We start from the raw sequence: 18,568 nt of genomic DNA on the forward strand, positions 1-18,568 counted from the left end.
GTAAATAAATATGACCAATAGCTTTATTTTCAGATCTGCAGATTAGGCCCTGTTAGTTAATGTTGGGTTGCAAGAAGTCTAGTTCAGAGTCAAAAGACCCAGAATGTGAAGAAAGCATTTCACAATGTCCCAGGAAGCAGTCATTCCAAGGAGAAGAGAGGGGTGCAAAATGGGACAGAGTTCAAAAGCAACCAGGGACAGATGGAATGAGCAAATTGCTGCAAACTGGACAAACACATGTAATTACATGGAAATGCATATAAGTGTGTAGCGGAAAGGAACTCTGTGAGAAAAAGGTCTTTTTTGGATAGTTTGTTTACAGAGAAGCATATGCTTAAATCAGTGTAATATGACAAGATGGACATTTTTGTTTAAATGGTCTGGCATCTTTGCTGGGACAATGTAGAAGAGAAAGGGAGAAGTCATGTAACTCAGACTTCTTACCTGGCAAAAAAAATAAAAATACAGGAGAGGAGAGTCAGTAAACTTGAGCTGTGGCTGTGATACAGCACTGTGCTTATCCAATGTGACAGCATAAAAAGCATTGAGCGTCGTGACTATTGAGAGTGGAAAAGTTTACCAATGCCTGGAGCCACACGGCCAAGCAATGTAAATTCCTCTTGTGATTCTGCACAGTGACACTGCTAGGGCCTACAATGGAATTGCAACAACACAAAGCTTGTTTTGCTGGGAAAAGCCATTTAGTCATCAGGTGAAATATTACCATACTGTGCTGAATGATCAAATGCAAGAACTGTTTCTAAGGCTTATTGTATGCATCAAATATAAGATTATATTTTAAATCAACTTTAAAGACACATGCCAAAGTCATTATAAAGAGTAAAGTATTTTGGTGAAGATTTTACCAGCCTGTAAGCGAGGGGGCAATATAATGAGGTAGCAAATAAAATTCAATACATTTTAGTCTTTAGCTGTGTTATCTTTTCTTGTGTGGAGATAGTTCAGTGTCCTTGCCTGGTGCATTGCTCACGTAAGACAGATTTAAATCTTTCTGTTGCAACAAATACATTTGTGTTAATGGTATAGTTCAATCACTGTAATGCCCCTGTACAAGTTGATGGTAGATAAGAAATAAATGGTAAGGGAAAACCAACCACTATTCCCACTTCTAAGCAGCACATAAAGCATGTTTTGCTTTGTACAAGTGTTGTTTACTTGCGGAAATGTAGGTTAGAGATTGAAAAATCTATAAAAGATATCAAACTGCTTAAGTGAGGAAAGAGTATATAACTATAATGATGTCATTACACCCACTCAGAAGAGACCACAGGCACACCTTAAATTTTCTTTCCCGTACAGCTCTTACTTTTTGTTCCATTATATACCTGTTTGGAAGAGCAATTATACAAACTGGTTTTTCCAGCTCTTCCCTGCCAGTGTTTTGAATACAGAGTAAAACAATCCTCTTTTATGAAAAATGTCATGAAAATGATATCTTCCTGCTTTTTCTAGTTTCCAAGAAGAATAGCTGCTACAGTTCTGATGAACGTTATGGAAGTTTTATCTTTAAAAAAAAGGATAAAAATATATATATTTTTATTAACTTTGGGGCTTTATAAGTGTCTGGACAAGGGAACAAATATACATAGCAAACATAACAATCAGACTTAATATTTTTCTTATATCACAAGCAGTTGCATGGGGGTCAAACCAGCATTTGGGTTGCAGTTACGATGGAATTATGGGGAAAATGTGGCATTGTAAGGATGAGTATATGGACGATGCAAGGGCATCAGTCAAAATACCCAAACTAGATATAAATTGTTAATAGATTCAGCCAGAAAGATCCAAGCCTTCTTCACACAAAATGTTACTATTAGAGGCACATTTATCAAAGGTCGAATTTTGAATTGATGTGAGTTTTTAAAACCTCCCCTAAACTCCTACTCAATTCGAGTTTTTTCTCCGCAAAAAACTCAAATGTCAGGAAGACTGCAAACAACTCCAAATTGATCCCTGGACCTCTTCCATTGACTTAAAGGGCCAGTAACATCAATTTTTTTTATTTGTTAGCATAAAACAAAAAAAAAACACAGAGACAAATGAAACGTTTAAATCGCTAAGTTTCCGAAACTCTGCTTGCGCTCCTCTTCAGAAAAGGCGGTGCGGCGACGACCCATCATGCAGTGCTTGATTTCTCCTCCCTGGGTATCTCCTATAAGGAAGGCAGGGAGGAGAAATTGAGAGCCGCACAATGGATCACCGGATCGCCTTTTCTGAAGAGGAGCGCAAATGGAGTTTGGTAAGTTATTTCTTAATAAAGACTTAGCGATTTAAAAATGTAATTTGTCTTTGTGTTTTTTTTCGTTCTATACTAACGAATTAAAAAAAAATTATGTTACTGGTCCTTTAATTGGCAATTCGTCAGGTTTTAGGTGGCAAATAGTCAAATTCGTGTCCTAAAAGGGCCAGAATATGATAAATCTCAAATTAAATTGTTTTTTTTAAAAACTTGAATCCAATTTGAATAACTCCATAGTCGAATTTGACAGTTTTGACCAAAAAATAAAATAAATTGAAAATTCGATAAATCTGCCCCTTAGTATAGATGGGTACTCACAAACAGACTTAAACTGAGGCAGTACTCCCGGTGTCAGGAATACACAGCTGACATATCTTTTTTTTTGTAAAAAAGAAACCCATAATTCAGAAAGCTCTAAATGACAGCCGATCTTCCATTTTAAGCAAATAGTTGTCATGTTCTTAAAACTATCTCTCTGTAATAATAAACCAGTAACTTGTACTTGATCCTAGCTGATCTGCATGAATCCACACCTGTGTTGTGTTAATTTAATTTTTTATTTTTTATAGACTTACGGTATGGTGAAATAAATTATGGATAGATCTCTTGTCTGGAAAACCCCAGGTCCCAAGAATTTTGGATAACTGGTCCCATACCTGTAATAACCACAAGTCTTTTGTCTCTAGGCTGGGCCAGATAGGAAACCTTTTCACAAATGTAACCTGCTCCCACTGGCTGCTTTAGTGATATAGCCAGATGAGAGAATGTTAGTTTATACTGTATACTAAGGGGGCATTTACTTTGGCTGTACTGTGCACATTGAGCTATAAAAAGAATCCAGCATGAGGTGCACAGTGCAGCTTTAGGGGGCACAGGCCAGCAGAGATGTGTGCCAATTTATTATACAAGGAAGGCAGTGTGCAAAGTGCATAAAAAGTGCAGTATACCCATTTCCTGCACATTGCATGCTGCTCTCTTCATTGTAAATGATCCCTTTAATTATCCCAAACTATTAATGCTGATTCTTCTGCCAAAATGCCCCAGGCTTTGTCATTCAGGTGTGGGACTCTATGTCTATGTGTGCGGGTGAATTTCATCAGTGAATAAGCCATGATGCTAATGCTTTCCTTTCTCTGGACAATTCCAATTCTCCTACAGTATTGTGATAGCTTCCTCTTTCTATTACTTTGAGAATTACAAATGAATAAACCAAAAGACATGGATAATTTTTCATTGTAACTGTAATTCAGTTTCTTAGGTCTTCCTTGTATACATGTGGAGCACAACCCAGCAGAGCATAAACTCATTATCTAACACCTACACATTTCAGTGCATGGATACCATTGCCATTTTATTCCACAGACACAAGTATATTTCCACTATATAGACATCCATCATTTAACCTGAAAAAACAATCTTTAAACTTCACTACTTGCTGTGCCACCTTTGAAAATAATGCTGTAACCTTCTTTTCTTTTTTCTGGCTCAACAGTGCCTTCTCAGTCTTGTACACGTAGAACTTGGGTCACACTGGACTGTCTTACCCAGAATGGGCCTTCACTAAGTGAAAGAGGAAGGTTGGGGTGTTGTGCCACTTCACCTATCTTGCTGATAAAAAATATAATAATAGGTAAAGACAAAGGGTGCCAGAGGTTTTTGCAGACAACAAAACTAAAAGTTTATTCAACAGCACGTTTTACTAAAACATCATTTAAAGGAGAATTCAACTGTTAACTAAAAAAAACCCTACCCCCTGCCCTACGTAGACCCACCTCCCCTCCAGCCTAGCTGCTAACCCAGGGGAAATGCCCCTAACTTTTTACTTACCCCTCGGTGCAGATTAAGGGATCCTAGTTCACGGCAGCCATTTTATGGGTTTTCGGTAATCTGAGACTGAGACCGGCGAAGTAGCGTATGCGCAGTTGGAGCAATTTCCCGGATCGCGACAACTGTGCATGCTCCAAAAATGACAGAAATTGCTGAAGCGCCAGAGGAAGACACAGAGATGGCTGCAGTGAACTGCGATCCCTGAATCTGCACAGTGGGGTAAGTAAAAAGTTAGGGGCATTTCCTCGGGTTAGCAGCTAGGCTGGAGGGGGGGTCTACGTAGGGTAGGGGGGTAGGGTTTTTTTAGTTAAGGGTTGAATTCTTCTTCAAAGTATAGTTATTATTTTACTGAACACAGACTTGTAGCACCCGTGTGAATGGCAGGTTTCTAGATACACCCTCAGCAGAAAGTGTACCAGGAAGAAAGACCATGGAACCAGTGAAGGTTTACAGAAGATAAATGGCAAAGTAGTCATGTGTTGCCAGCACCAGCAAGGTCATCAGATTTGAAAAGGAATACATCATGGAGTTACTTTGCAACCTGAATAGAACTGTTTGTGAACTCTGTTTCAAAGCCATCCCCTCACTCTACCCTAAGAAGGAACTCTACATATAAATTTTACAAACTTATTAGACTTTTTCTACTGGCCAAAGTTGCAAGACCTATTAATAAGTAAGATCAATCCCACCCAGGTCCAACTTCAAATGAAGCTGAACCATGTTGGCATAGCTCTATTATTTCAATTAAGGCATGCCTGCACTGCACAGTTTGGCTCCCTTCAATACCACAACATTGCCTCATGAAGACAGGCCGTGGGTACTTTTTACTCTTTATAGGTACTCTTCAGTACCTATAAAACCCTTCTGCTCTTTTGAGGCTCCGTTTGCCAAAGTTCAGGGCCTGTAGATGAATGTCATTCCTAGACTAGATAATAAAATGTGGGAGGATTCTACTTTCGACCTATATAACTATATAAATGTTACTGTTCAGAATAATAATATACATCATGTGTATTATCCCTCAGAAACTAAAACTATAGAGATCATTTCCACTGCTGAATTTTCATACCCCTAAGGCAAATTTTTTTTATTTGCTGTGGCAATGTCTTGTGGTTCAGGTATATTGGTCCCGAGTACGTAATGCTGCCTGGGGTACTATCCCCAGAGGTGTGGCCGCTCAGAATCATAGATGCTCAGAATTACTACTAAGGTCTCTAGTGTTATACCCTGATAAATTGCTGGCCGTGAAGTGGTTGGGTCCACATGCATCCACAGTCACCCCCTACAGTGAATCAGTGGGTGAATAGGTAAATAACAAATTCCCTGTGAGAAAAATGACATACATAGCAATATACTGCCCACACAAGTTTTATCATATATGGGGTTCATAGCTGGAAGGCTGTTAGTCCCCTCCTTCCCCTAAGCTTCTTTTTCATATAATGGCAAGTGCACCCTGACACTTGATCCCAGTGTAATTATGTATGGTATGACTCATTGAGTACAACTGTCCTTCTACAACCTGCTACTGAATGGATTGCCTGTATTATCCTATGTGTAGTACTATAGCATTGCCTCTGTTTATGTTTGTTTTTTATGTTTTTTTTTGTTTGTTTTTTCTGCACCCCATTTTTCTGCACCCCAGTCCCCAGTGTTTTCATGTGTATCTGGGTTATTTCTCTTTGTTTCCACCATGAAAACTACTTCTGAAAAGAGTTAATTGGACTGTAGATGGGTGTACCAGGGTCCCAGTTGTTTCTGACAGTTCTGAGCTGATAATGGTTCTGGACATCTTCTGATTGTGATAGGAAGTAAAGTTGCACCAAGTTGGCACCTAACTTATCTGCGTGTTCACAGGGTCCAGCAGCAACCTGTCCGACTGATACAGTATCTGGCTGAAATGTATGATTAGTTTTTTTCTTTACTTACATTCAAATCTTGTATTTTGCAATTTCATCTTTTTTTTGCAAAAGGTACTTTAAGATGTATGGCACAATCTGATCCTCCCCTTGAATGTATGTGTGCTTACAGGCACAGGATCAGCCTGTCAGTGAACACCCAAAGTGGATTTCCGTGGGAAAATTCTATTGTGGGGCCATTAGTTAACAATTAATACATGTATGGGACTTGTTATTCAGAATGCTCGGGACCTGGGGTTTTCTAGATAAGGGATCTTTCTGTAATTTGAATCTTCATACCTTAAGTTTACCTTAAAATAATGTAAGCATTAAATAAACTCATTAGGCTGGTTTTGCTTCTAAAAGGGATTAATTATATCATAGTTTGGATCAAGTATAATTACAGAGAAAAAGAAAATATTTTTTTTAAAAATGTGGACTATTTGGATAAAATGGAGTCTATGAGATGGCCTTTCTGTAATACAGAGCTTTCTGGATAACTGGTTTCTGGATAGTAGATCCCATACCTGTACAAGAAATTTGGAAAAATGTTGTTGGGTAATGCAGCAATGTAGTTAAAAATGATTTCACAAAAAGTCAAAAGCATTTTCTGAAGAGCTGAAAATTCTAAAAATATTTTAAAATTTAAGCAGCAACAAAAGCATTCTACTAGAATAATCAAAGTAACTTGCAGAGAGTTTGCTGTGGGCAACTGAATGAGGAAACTTAGCTATAATACAGAATGACCTCCCTTGTCTCTTAAGAAACGGCAGTGCTTAAATTAGAAACATTTTACCAGGCGCAAAGCCCAAGCACTTTCCTGTTGAAGAACAACGAGGGTTAGTCTACTGCTAGTAGAAGAAATTTTTGCCTCAAACACTTTGATTGCTGAATAAATTAAATATGCTAAATCACTAAAACCTGCTGTGCTTGTTTTCAATTTAGCGCTGCTACTGATCTCAATAAAGCAGAATAAGGGCTCTTACAGACGAGAGTTTGATGCTGCGCTCCCCTGCATTACGGTTTTATGTGTTCAGCCGCAGGGGAGTGCTGGAGTAGGTGCATTCAGTTTTTTTCAATGGGGCTGTACTCACACAGGTGCCGAACGCAGGTTGCGTTCGGCACCTACAAACTGAATGCGTCTGCTCCTACGCTGTGGCTGAACGCATAAAACCGGAATGCAGGGGAGCACAGCTTCAAAAGCTTGTCTGTAAGAGCCCTAAGCGCATAATATTTCAATTTAGACACAGGATTCAGTAAGGCCTTTCCTGAGTTACCTCCATGTTCCCTTACCAAATAACTTATCTGCAACTGAAACACCACAACAGGATTGCCAGATCAACGGGACATGGACTCACCATGGCTTAAAGAATCTGTTGAAATGATATGTAAACTACCAACACAGTATCATAATATTAATAATGTGAATGCTGGTCAACTGGATTGTTTGTGTTTTTCACAAAAAAATATTCAGGCCCACAGGTTTGTCCTGGTCAATAAGAAGCAAGAAAGCAAAATAACTAAGTTAAAAGTCGGGAATTGGCTTTATTTACTCATTTATATTTTAAAGGGGTTGTTCACCTTTGAGATAACTTTTAGTATGATGTAGAGAGTAATAGTCTGAGACAATTTGCAATTGGATTTAATTTTCAATTATTTGTGGTTTTTGAGTTATTAAGCTTTTTATTCAGCAGCTCTTTAATTCGCATATCAAGCAATTTGGTAACTAGGGTCCACATTACCTTAGCAACCATGCATTGATTTGAATAAGAGACTGGAATATGAATAGGAGAGGGGCTGAATAGAAGGATGAGTAATAAAAAGTAACAATAACAATACATCTGTAGCCTTAGAGAGCATTTGTTTTTTAGAAGATAGTCAGCAACGTCCATTTGAAAGCTGCAAATAACTATTAAAAAAAGCACTATAACTATAAAACTATTAAAAATAAATAATGAAAACCAATTTAAAAGTTGCTTAGAATTGGCCATTCTCTAACTTAATAACACTTACCTTAAAGGTGAACCACCCCTTTAACTTATTTTTAATATTTTTATTGTTGTGATGAAGGAAACATTTACAAAGATTTAAAAAGTAATGAAAGGGGGGGGGGGTTACATGAGGCATCCAGTAGCATCCCCTTTTACTTATATCTTTTTCACTTACACCTTTAAAAGGTGATATTTAATAGACTGCTACAGTCTTCTGCATGGGAATAAACCTGAAGAGGGACCTGGGTTTGAAGGGATGGAGATAAATAAATAAATATTTACCCTTGACTAATGCCAACTAACCCTTTCATAAACACATAGCTTTAAAAGATGGGTAATCACATGAAAAATAACGTTAAATTAATTAGAAATGTATAGCATATATAAATGACAAATTGAGAAAATACAATTTTCTTTTTGGGGGCAAATTACAAATTAGTTATTGTGCAATTGCAACAGGTGCATCTCCCATGTCACAACTGCAATTACAATGGAATTATGGGGAAAATGTGGCAAAGTGGGTAAAAACCAAGGTGACTTGTATCTGAAATTGCCTTTTGCTCACAGCATGGCCCTGTTTTTGAACCTTGTTTTGCTAATTGTAATGCACAGAATTTGCAGTTGCAACATCTCATGTATTTCTTTACTACCCTTTTATTTGCATAAGTGCTTGTTACCACATTCTCCAATTACATATTGAAATGAGAGTACAGCTAGTTGCAGTGTATTATACGCCAAATAAAATGCAGTCCTCTTATTCCCTGGAACAGTGCCTGCATTGCCTCTTTCATTTAACTCCTCACAATCATAATGTAAATAGGATCCATGGATACTGTACACAAATAGCCTAAATTCAAACAAAAACAACAAGATCTGCTTTAAAAGAGTTATAAAGAAGTTCACTTCTGACCAATGCCATATTAAATTAAAAAGTCTTATGGTCATAATAAAAGCTGCAAAACCACAACCCAGGGAGGCCCATTTATCAAAGTCCAAATTTATCTCATTATCTTCTGTAAAATACTCCAACCAAATCTGCACAGGTTTATCAATCGATTTTCCCGAAAATGCTATGTGCGAGACCCTGAAAAAATCATGAAAAAACTAATTGTGCGAATTCTTGCCTGAAAATCCTCGAAAACCCAGGGCCAGTTTTCATTGTCAGGTACCCCTAGGCCACGCGGTCCTTGCGACAGGCCACACAATGCTGCACGTCCCCAGTGCTCCTCAACAAGTGGCTGGGCAGCATGCCACCCCTATCAACTTGCCGCCCTAGGCCCTGGCCATTGTGGCCTAGCCACAAATCTGGGCCTGACGAAACCCAGCGCAGATCAAGATATCTTCAGGACTTCTCCCATTATATGCAACCTCAGCAGGTCTGTGATGCCGGATTTTCGGATTCTGACTTTTTCCATGCTCGGGGGTATACTAAATCCAGAAAAATTCATGTTTTTCTTTTTCCACTAAAAATTCGGATTTTATACTAAAAAAAACACACATTTTACGGGTTTTTGGCATTCGGAGTTTAATCAAAACCCCCTTAGAGTCCCATACACAAAGCACTTAGATTTAGCCCTTGTGCAGTATGATTTGTGGTATGCAACCTGCACTGGATTCAAAATCTGACCCACGGAGCAGAGAGCAAACTGAGATCTAGGGAGACCTGTATTCAAGTTTTGCCAGAAGTATTCAGTAATACTGGGTCCCCTTGTGATGCCACTCATTTCCAGGCAAGCGTGTCTTACTCATCCTGAATGAGGAGCACCCATATCCCACCCTGTCTGTAAGAAGTACTGGCCAAGACTGTCTTAACATGTGTCTGTGATAGTCGTTGTTTTTGCTGAACAATTATTCTATCGTACAGTTTTGTTATTTTTTTTGATCCATGTTTTTTTTATCATATGTGAACAATTATTACAAAAAATGACAAGAAACCTAAACACAGTGTACAAGATTGTCTAAGGGTCCCAAATTAGTTGCACCTCTAATTAAGGCAAGCTGAATTGAGAATCAGGCCAAGTTAAAAAATGAAAGCATAGGATAACAGAGGAACAATGCTGGGATCACAAAAAACTATTATCAGGTCCACAGGGTTTTATTTGTTTCTTCAATATTCACTGACTTGAGCGTGGCTGTTTTTAATTACAACTTCAAGGCAAAAACATTTTGTACATAACCTAAGTAAAATACTTTTCATTTACTGTACCTATGTTGCCTCAGTCTCTCTGGTTCCTTTATTCAACTTACATTCTTACCTCTTATGGAAAGTTCTGGCCCTGTCAGGAGGCTATGGAGTATATTTATCAAAGAGTGAAGTTAGAGGTCTATACAGGTCTTCTAGAGTGAAATTCCATCACTCTACATTCATTTCTAAGGAATTCTGAAAGGCGTTTTTATCAAAGGATGAACTTTTACTTTCACCCATTGATAAATACTCTTAAAAATTCCATAGAAATGAATGTAGAGTGACTGAATTTCACTCTAGAGGACTGTGGCAATCTCTTTGATAAATATACCCCTATGTGTTCGGTCCAGTTTGATATCTATATTTGTTAAGTTAAAATGCATATCCTTTTATGGGCTTTATAACAATAGAACCTTTTTTTACCTATCCTTCTCTTGCTGTCTTTGTCATTAAGTGTTGTTTTGTTCCTGGACATCATGACATTGACAAAATGGTAAATATAGCAAAATCAGAAATTGTGCGAATAGTTATCCTGATTTACTGCCACAGCTTTACCTAAGATCACACTAACCTCATTGGCTCAGTCTTCACTGAGTTTACTGGCTTTACTTTCTGTACCACATTCAATCATTCACTAAACCCTAAATCACATTTTTGTAATGGATTTGTGTTTTCAAGTGATGACTACCCTGTGAAATAGTGGATAAAGAGATCAAAACTCTACACCAAAGCATAATAATGTTAGGACAGGTATGCTTCTGCTTTGTACCAAAACAAATACAAAAGTAGTTGCTAGGAGCGTTAGCAGGAATAAAGAGCCTATTGTCACATTTTGGCTCAGGTTAGTGTCCAGTTTAATCAACATGCTACTGCCTTGTTAGTGTATGTGCACAGAAAGGTTCAGCTCCAATGGTCTGCATTTAGAATATACTGCTATTGATGATATCAGTAATTACAGAAGAATATTACAAAACATAGCAAAATAAGTTGACTATAAATATATCAAAGCTCATAGTATCAGTACAATAACAGTATAACATATTATATACTAATTTTCACCTACCATATAGTGATAAACTAAAAAAGATTTACCAAACCTATTGGCTAGGTTAATTTTTATATTTGAGGTTTCATGCTGTAAATGTTTTGTTTGTGTCAAGGACCCACAATTTCATTTTGTTACATATTGTCAATAACAACCAGTATATGCATTTGGAAAAAAATATAACATTTCCCCCACACATCACATCTTTTTCTTTCTATGGCAGCCATGCTATTCAGTCTTATCATGATGAATCATGCTCTGGCTCATGTGATTTTCCTCCTACTGACGTCACTTACTTTGAATGCAAATACATTGTAAGAGCTTTGAAAGAGGATGTGACCTACAGTAAAGTCGTTGATACTCAGCAGGATTTCCTTGTTCTCTTTTGACAGAGTTTAGAAAGACTATTAAAATATATAAAAGCTTTTAAGAAACCATAAACCATTAACTGAGGTTTGAATTACTGGCTGAACAGCATGATGAAAAAAAATGAAAACTCAGCCATATATTGCATTTGGTATAACTAACACATGAGCACATTGTATTGCACGGAGTTGTGCTGATTGTTGCAGTTTTTTTTACTGTTTTATAAAAAACAAAGGATACAAATGAATAATAGTAATAAATAAATGGCAACCCCTGATGCAGATAATGTAAATATCCAGTGTCAGTTTGTAATCCGTTGGATCAGAAGTTGCCATTTATTTATTAATATTGGTTTGTGATTAGTATCCAATATATTGCGTACATGTCATCTTTTCCATACCAAATGGAGGGGCATCTTCTCTGTTCCTGTCCCCTTTGTTTTTAAGGGTTAGGAATTAATTTTAAATTTGTATTGAATATATGCGATGTATACTTAAAAATACTTTTGTAGTTTGTAGTATCTGAGCACTCAAGTATGATTTTGGCCCCAAAATTTTGATTTAAATAGATCAAAAGAAACTCACCCTTTAAAAATACTCTTTTCAAAGTGATGCTTGGGGTGTTCCAGATATGATGGTTGACAGATATAAGGTTGACAGATATAATTCAAGAAATAATTGTCAAAATCCTAAAGTATAGCCGTGCATAAGCTTAAAGGAATTACAGGTATGGGCTCTGTTATTCAGAATGTTCAGGGCCCTTGGGTTTCCTGGATAAGGGTTTTTTTTCCATAATTTGGATCTCCATACTTTGTCTACTAAAAAAATGATTTAAACATTAATGAAAGCCTCCAATATGGATGAATTATATCTTAGTTGGGATCAAGTACAAAGTATTGTTTTATTATTTAAGAGAAAAAAGGAAATGTTTAAAACTTTGAATAGAGTCTGTGGGAGATGACCTTCCCATAATTTTGGGCTTTCTGGATAACGTGTTTCCGGATAACTGATCCCATAATTGTACCATATTTCCATCATCAGATCTAAATACCATTCTAACTACTCCACATACATGTTGTTCAGGACTAGCCCATTAAATCAAAAAAAAGGTCAGCCAGTTAATAGTTGCCAGAGGTCACACTGCCAGCGAAAAATCCAGCGTGACAAAAAAATTTGAATAGTCTCGTGCATAAAATTGTTGTGCATCAAAATGATTCGGACACCTATTGACTTTAATGCAATTGGACAAAATAGGGTCAGCCAGTGAATAGTTACCAGAGGTCGTACTGCCGGCGAAAAATCTGGTGCAACAAAAAAAATTGTCACACGTCAGAATAGTCATGTGTATAAAAATTGACACTCGTGTCAAAATTCACTTTGACTTCAATGGCATTTCACGAATTTTGTGGTAAATTTGCAAATTTTTTGGTAAAGCGAAATGCCACAGATTCGTCCATCACGAATCCCAAATTTTTATCCCCAGGAATTGACCACAGAAAGAGCTTCTCAACATGGATCAGACGACATTGAATGCATCATATAACTACTTCGTACTTCGACTTCGACCATTCGCCGTCAAAAAACCTGCCAAATTGCTGTTTTAGCCTATGGGGGACCATCTAGTATTTGGGGTCAATTGGGGGACTTTCAAAAATCAAAGTTTTTTTTAAATACTTTGAATCTAATTTGAAAACGATCGAAAACGATCTGACTTCTATTCGAATGATCGAATACAGCCTATTCACCCACAAAAAAAACCTTCCCATTTTTTTAATACATTTCGGTTGGTCTTTTTTTATTCAAATTTCGAAGTTATGGGAGTTCAAAAAAACTCCCATTACTTCGAAATTTGTCCCTTGATCTGCCCCTAGATGTTTGTCAGTGACCCACGAGCAAATAACAACTTGATTAATGCATTCCTGCTACAACCACCAACTACTAACAGCATCTGGGCCAGCAAATATCACTTGCTTCATATCACTCTAACTGGTTGTGTGACCCCCATGAACTGCTTAAAAAATTAGTTTACCTTTTATAAACTAAATGTAAATTCCCCCTAAACAACCCCACTGATTTCATACACCTGGGGGGGGGTATTTATCAAGGTTCGAATTTATCTTAAGATCGGCTGCTACAAACTCCGATCTAACCTGCTCAGGTTTTTAAAGCTTATTTATTATTACATTTTCCCTAATATTTGCTCATATTTTCACGATTTTTTTGTTCACCCGAAAGCTCCGAAAACGTGAAATTGCCGAAACCCGCGACACAACCAAAAATCAATGGGACTGTTCCCATTGACTTTTATGCAACCTCGACAGGTTTGAGATGCCGTGTTTTTATATTCGGGCTTTTTAGCCCTCTGGGTTTAATAAATTCCGAAAAATTCGTGATTTTTTTTAAAAGTCTGATTTTTTATAAAAAAAAAAACATGAATTTTTCGGCTTTAGGGAAATTTCGGGTATTCGGAGCTTAGTAAATAACCCCCTTAGTTTACTTTCTTCTTTACGAATTCCCTGACACAATTGCAGTAAAAATATGGTGTAGGTGTGGGGGTAGGAGATGAAACCTCACACATTTCCAAACCGAAACTGTGTGTTTTTTCTGAATGAATGCAAACCCCCCCCCCACACACACACACACTAGTTGGACTCAGGAAAACAGGCATTTCCTTGGTTTTATTTGTAAAACAATAGGGGAATTAGCATTTAAATAAACCAGTTGCCAATTCACAGCAAATCTTGCATCTTTGCAAAGGCTCATCATGCACTGACCACTATAAACTGTCAATGTGACCCTTTCAGACCTAACTGGCAGCTTATTATTGTGCATATAAAAGGCTTGCCCAATTTGCCTATATGAGTAATCTAATTGTTCTCTTAGAAGTTACAGTTAGATCATTTAACAGTTTAACTCCTTTCATCAAAAACCCTGTGCAGAGAATTTGTAAATACAGGTATAGGACCTGTTATCCAGAATGCTCGGGACCTGGGGTGTTCCAGATAATGGATCTTTCTATAATTTGGATCTTCATTCCTTAAGTATACTAGTAAATCATGTAAACATTAAATAAACCCAATAGGTTGGTTTTGCTTCCAATAAGGATTAATTATATCTTAGTTTGGATCAAGTACAAGCTACTGTTTTATTATCACAGAGAAAAAGGAAATCTTTTATAAAATTGTTGATTATTTGGATAAAATGGAGTCTATGGTAGATGGCCATTCCGTAATTCGGAGCTTTCTGGATAATGGGTTTCAGGATAAGGTATATAGCATTATAGTTAAATAGGAAAGATATATGCAAGTATCATTATTTGCTTGCACTGGATCAAAACTGGATCACTTACCTCTCCATCTGGTCATCTATTTGGCTGAAGTTTTTTTAAAAGTTTTTATGATTAAAAACGATTTATGTGAATACTTTTCCTTCCCCCCCCCCCCCATCATGATATTTCACTTCCCAAAAGATTGCAGTCAGTCTAGGCTGCAGGAGAAAGAAGAATCACAGATTTCCTATTATTTTCCTTACAATGGTTCATTATATATATGTAGTTTGGTCTTTTCTGTTCAATCACATTTGACATCTGTATTGCATTGCAAGTGATGTATAATAACCTAGTTAGTTTTATTTTTAAAGTATGTGTCACCTGATGATGAGTGCATTACAAACACCACTAAATGAGAGAATGAGGTAATGTTTATATGACAACAGAAGGCACCTAATGACTGTTTCCTGTTCTAGTCCTGTGACTTCTGAATTCTTACCAGCAAAAAATAGACACGTTCATGGGAGCTATATTTGGCAACCTCTTTCTGAACAGTATTTCAGCATAGTTTTTTTTAAAAGCCACAGGGTATTCTAAGACTATCTAATTCTTTCAATTATCAATGACCAGGTTAAACACCTCCCGCAGACTAATGGAAACTCTAGTATCATACTTCTAGCAAGTAAACCTTGTAAAACAAGTTACAGATTCACTTGTCACATTTGAAGCATTCTCCCTCTTTCTGTTTTGTTCATCAGACCATGTTTCCTTCATGCCTATATAACTTGATCACAGGTTCAAGTCCGTCCCTTAGGGCAGCATTTATCAAGCTGTGAGGCAAACCTTCCTTGTCCTGTACACCTGCAAATCTGTTGCTTGAGTCATTTCAAAGATTTCACCTGTGAAAAAAAAGAAAAAGTTTTTTGCAATAGTATATATAAAAATAATACAATATAAATAATACTTTTTTTTAAATTACACAGCAAACCAAGATCTGCATACTTCTCTGTATCCAACCTTGGATCATGTGTTGTGAAGAAGCGCTCACCCCAATTTTGGGATGTAAGTAGGCACTGCGTTTTTGCACTAGAATTAGATTTAATATATATTTTTTACATTTATTAAGTTGGCCATGCAGAGTCCAGTCATTTCATATAATTTAGTCATTTCAGAATGAACTGAATGTTTATTGGAACGTCTCTTGCCTTTTAACTGGCGATTGCTGGTGTCCAAAAACCAGTAGGCAGCCATAAGGAAAAAACAAATATGACAAACCATTAGAACTGCTTAGATGCACTTTGTAATATGATTTGACTGCCTGACTCTCCAGATGAACATTATTTTGTTCATCTACATATATGGTTAAATAGTACATCCATAGGATGATTTGTTAGGTACCCCTAAAGTGTCCTTCTTGTAAACAGTTAAACAAAGTCATCGGGCCTGAGTGTTGAGTTGGTAAACCAACTGCTGATTTTGCATCAGGATTACAAAATAGTATGGCATACAGGAACATTACTATTATACATGATACCAATGTAATTAACTGGGAAGAAATATTAACATAGAAAGGTTGATCCATATGTGGTCCTTAAAATATTGGAATGTTTATTTGAAACTATAATCTCTAGTATATTAGCTATATTTGTACCTGGAAAGCAATAATATGTTTCATAAATTGTGTTGCTGAACAATGCTTATCACTGATTGGTTAGCATTGGCTAATGGCCAGGTGCATATTTTAAGAGTGCTTATAAAAGACCCCTCACTGATTCCTTATATTTTGATAAAGGTTATACTGCTGGGCAGTTTTCAGACATACCACATTTAAACAACATCTAGGAGAAGGAGAATTAACCTCAAATTTCAATCTGTTTAACATTCATAGTATCTATATGAACAACTTGGAAAAAAACATTCTTCCCCAAATCTCATCCTATCTGGTAATAGATAAAAATGTTAGTCTATTGGACATGGCAACTGGACCTCTAGCTGTTTGATGAACATAAAGAAGAAGCTTTCTTGTGAGCACGTTGCTTGACTAAGTGAAAGGAATGTTAGTGCAAGAAAATATTGGGAAGGCATCCCAAATGTTTTGCACGTGTATATATGTTGAAATTCCTATGTTTGGTAGCTTTATATTTTACCGAGCCTTAATACTTTCTTTGTGCCTGAGTTTAAGTAATTGTTACTTTTTTATCATCCATTTCAGGCTCAGAGGAATCCCTGTTGTATGCTTCATGTGAAATACAAGCAGCTCTTTTATTTAATATGCATGTACAGTTTAGTGATTGTTAATGCACGCATTGCGTATTAATGAGATTCAATTACTGATCTTTGCTTAAGTATTAACAGGGACTGTTAACTGTGTGTGACTCATGAGTCCTCCTCTACTAAGCAAATATGTTGTTATATTTAGTTATGGGCGAATAAATTCACCTGGCGCAAATTTGCTGCGAATTTCTGCGTTTCGCCATCAGCATATAAATTCGGGAAACTCCAGCGAAAATACGCTCACGTCAAAACATTTTGGAAGCGCTTCCGAAAAGCCACTTGCGTCAAAATCGCCTCCCGCCTACACTATTCAGACGCCCATTGACTTTAACGGCAGCGACAAAATTGACGCAAATGCAAAAAAAGTGGCTCTCCAGAGGCTGGCCCTATGAGCGTCTAAAGGTGGCCATACATGGAGAGATCCGCTCGTTTGGCGATGTCGCCAAAACGAGCAGATCTCCCCTAGGGCCCAACGATCGGATCCTAACGATGCCCAAACGGGCGGTCGGATCGCGGGACCGCATCAACGAATAGATGCGGCCACGATCCGACGGGATTTTCTGCCAGATCTCGATCGGTGAAGCCCGTCATGGGGCCCCATACACGGGCCAATAAGCTGCCGACACGGTCTGTCGGCAGCTTTTATCGGTCCGTGTATGGCCACCTTAACACACTAAGACTAACACACTAACTTACTGGCCAATGTTACATATAAATGAAAGCACTTGGCATAAGTCATGCTGCTGTAGTTCTGAGAATATCTACAACAGATCAGTGTTCATGTCCAGCACCCACCATATCCGCAGGTTTTGGCACACCCAGGTAGGCCAGACGCATGTTTGGCAACATCAGTCTTGGCAAAATAAAAGGCCCTCTTTTTCATTAAATGAAACCACATTACTGCACTGAGGGGGTTATTTATCAAAGTCTGAATTTATCTCAATATTTTATGCTAAAAAATCCGATCAAACCCTTATTTATTTTACGCTTATTTAATTATTAAATTTTCCTGAAAATTTGCTTTGCAGGAAAAAAATCTGATTTTCACAATTTTTTCGAGAACTTCGGGGTATTGCACGAAACCCAGCGCACATCAAAAAATCATTGGGACTTCTCCCATTGACTTATATGCAACCTCGACAGGTCTGAGATGCTGGATTTTCTGACTTGGACTTTTCATCCTCGGGGTTTAATAAATTCCGAAAAATTCGTGATTTTTTTAAAAGTCAAATTTTAGAAAAAAATCATGAATTTTTAGTGATTTTTGCATTCTGAGTTTTGTAAATAACCCCCTAAGTGTTAATTGTTTCAATTAAGATGACACATATCTATAAACACATAAACAACTTAAAATAAATTGTACTCTAAAGTGAAAAATAATGTGAATATACATTTCTCTTCAGAACAGCTAGAGCAATGTTTTAAAGGGATAGTTAACCTTAAAGTTAACTTTTA

Source organism: Xenopus laevis, chromosome 4L, assembly GCF_017654675.1.
Source record: "Xenopus laevis strain J_2021 chromosome 4L, Xenopus_laevis_v10.1, whole genome shotgun sequence".
NCBI lineage: Eukaryota > Metazoa > Chordata > Amphibia > Anura > Pipidae > Xenopus > Xenopus laevis.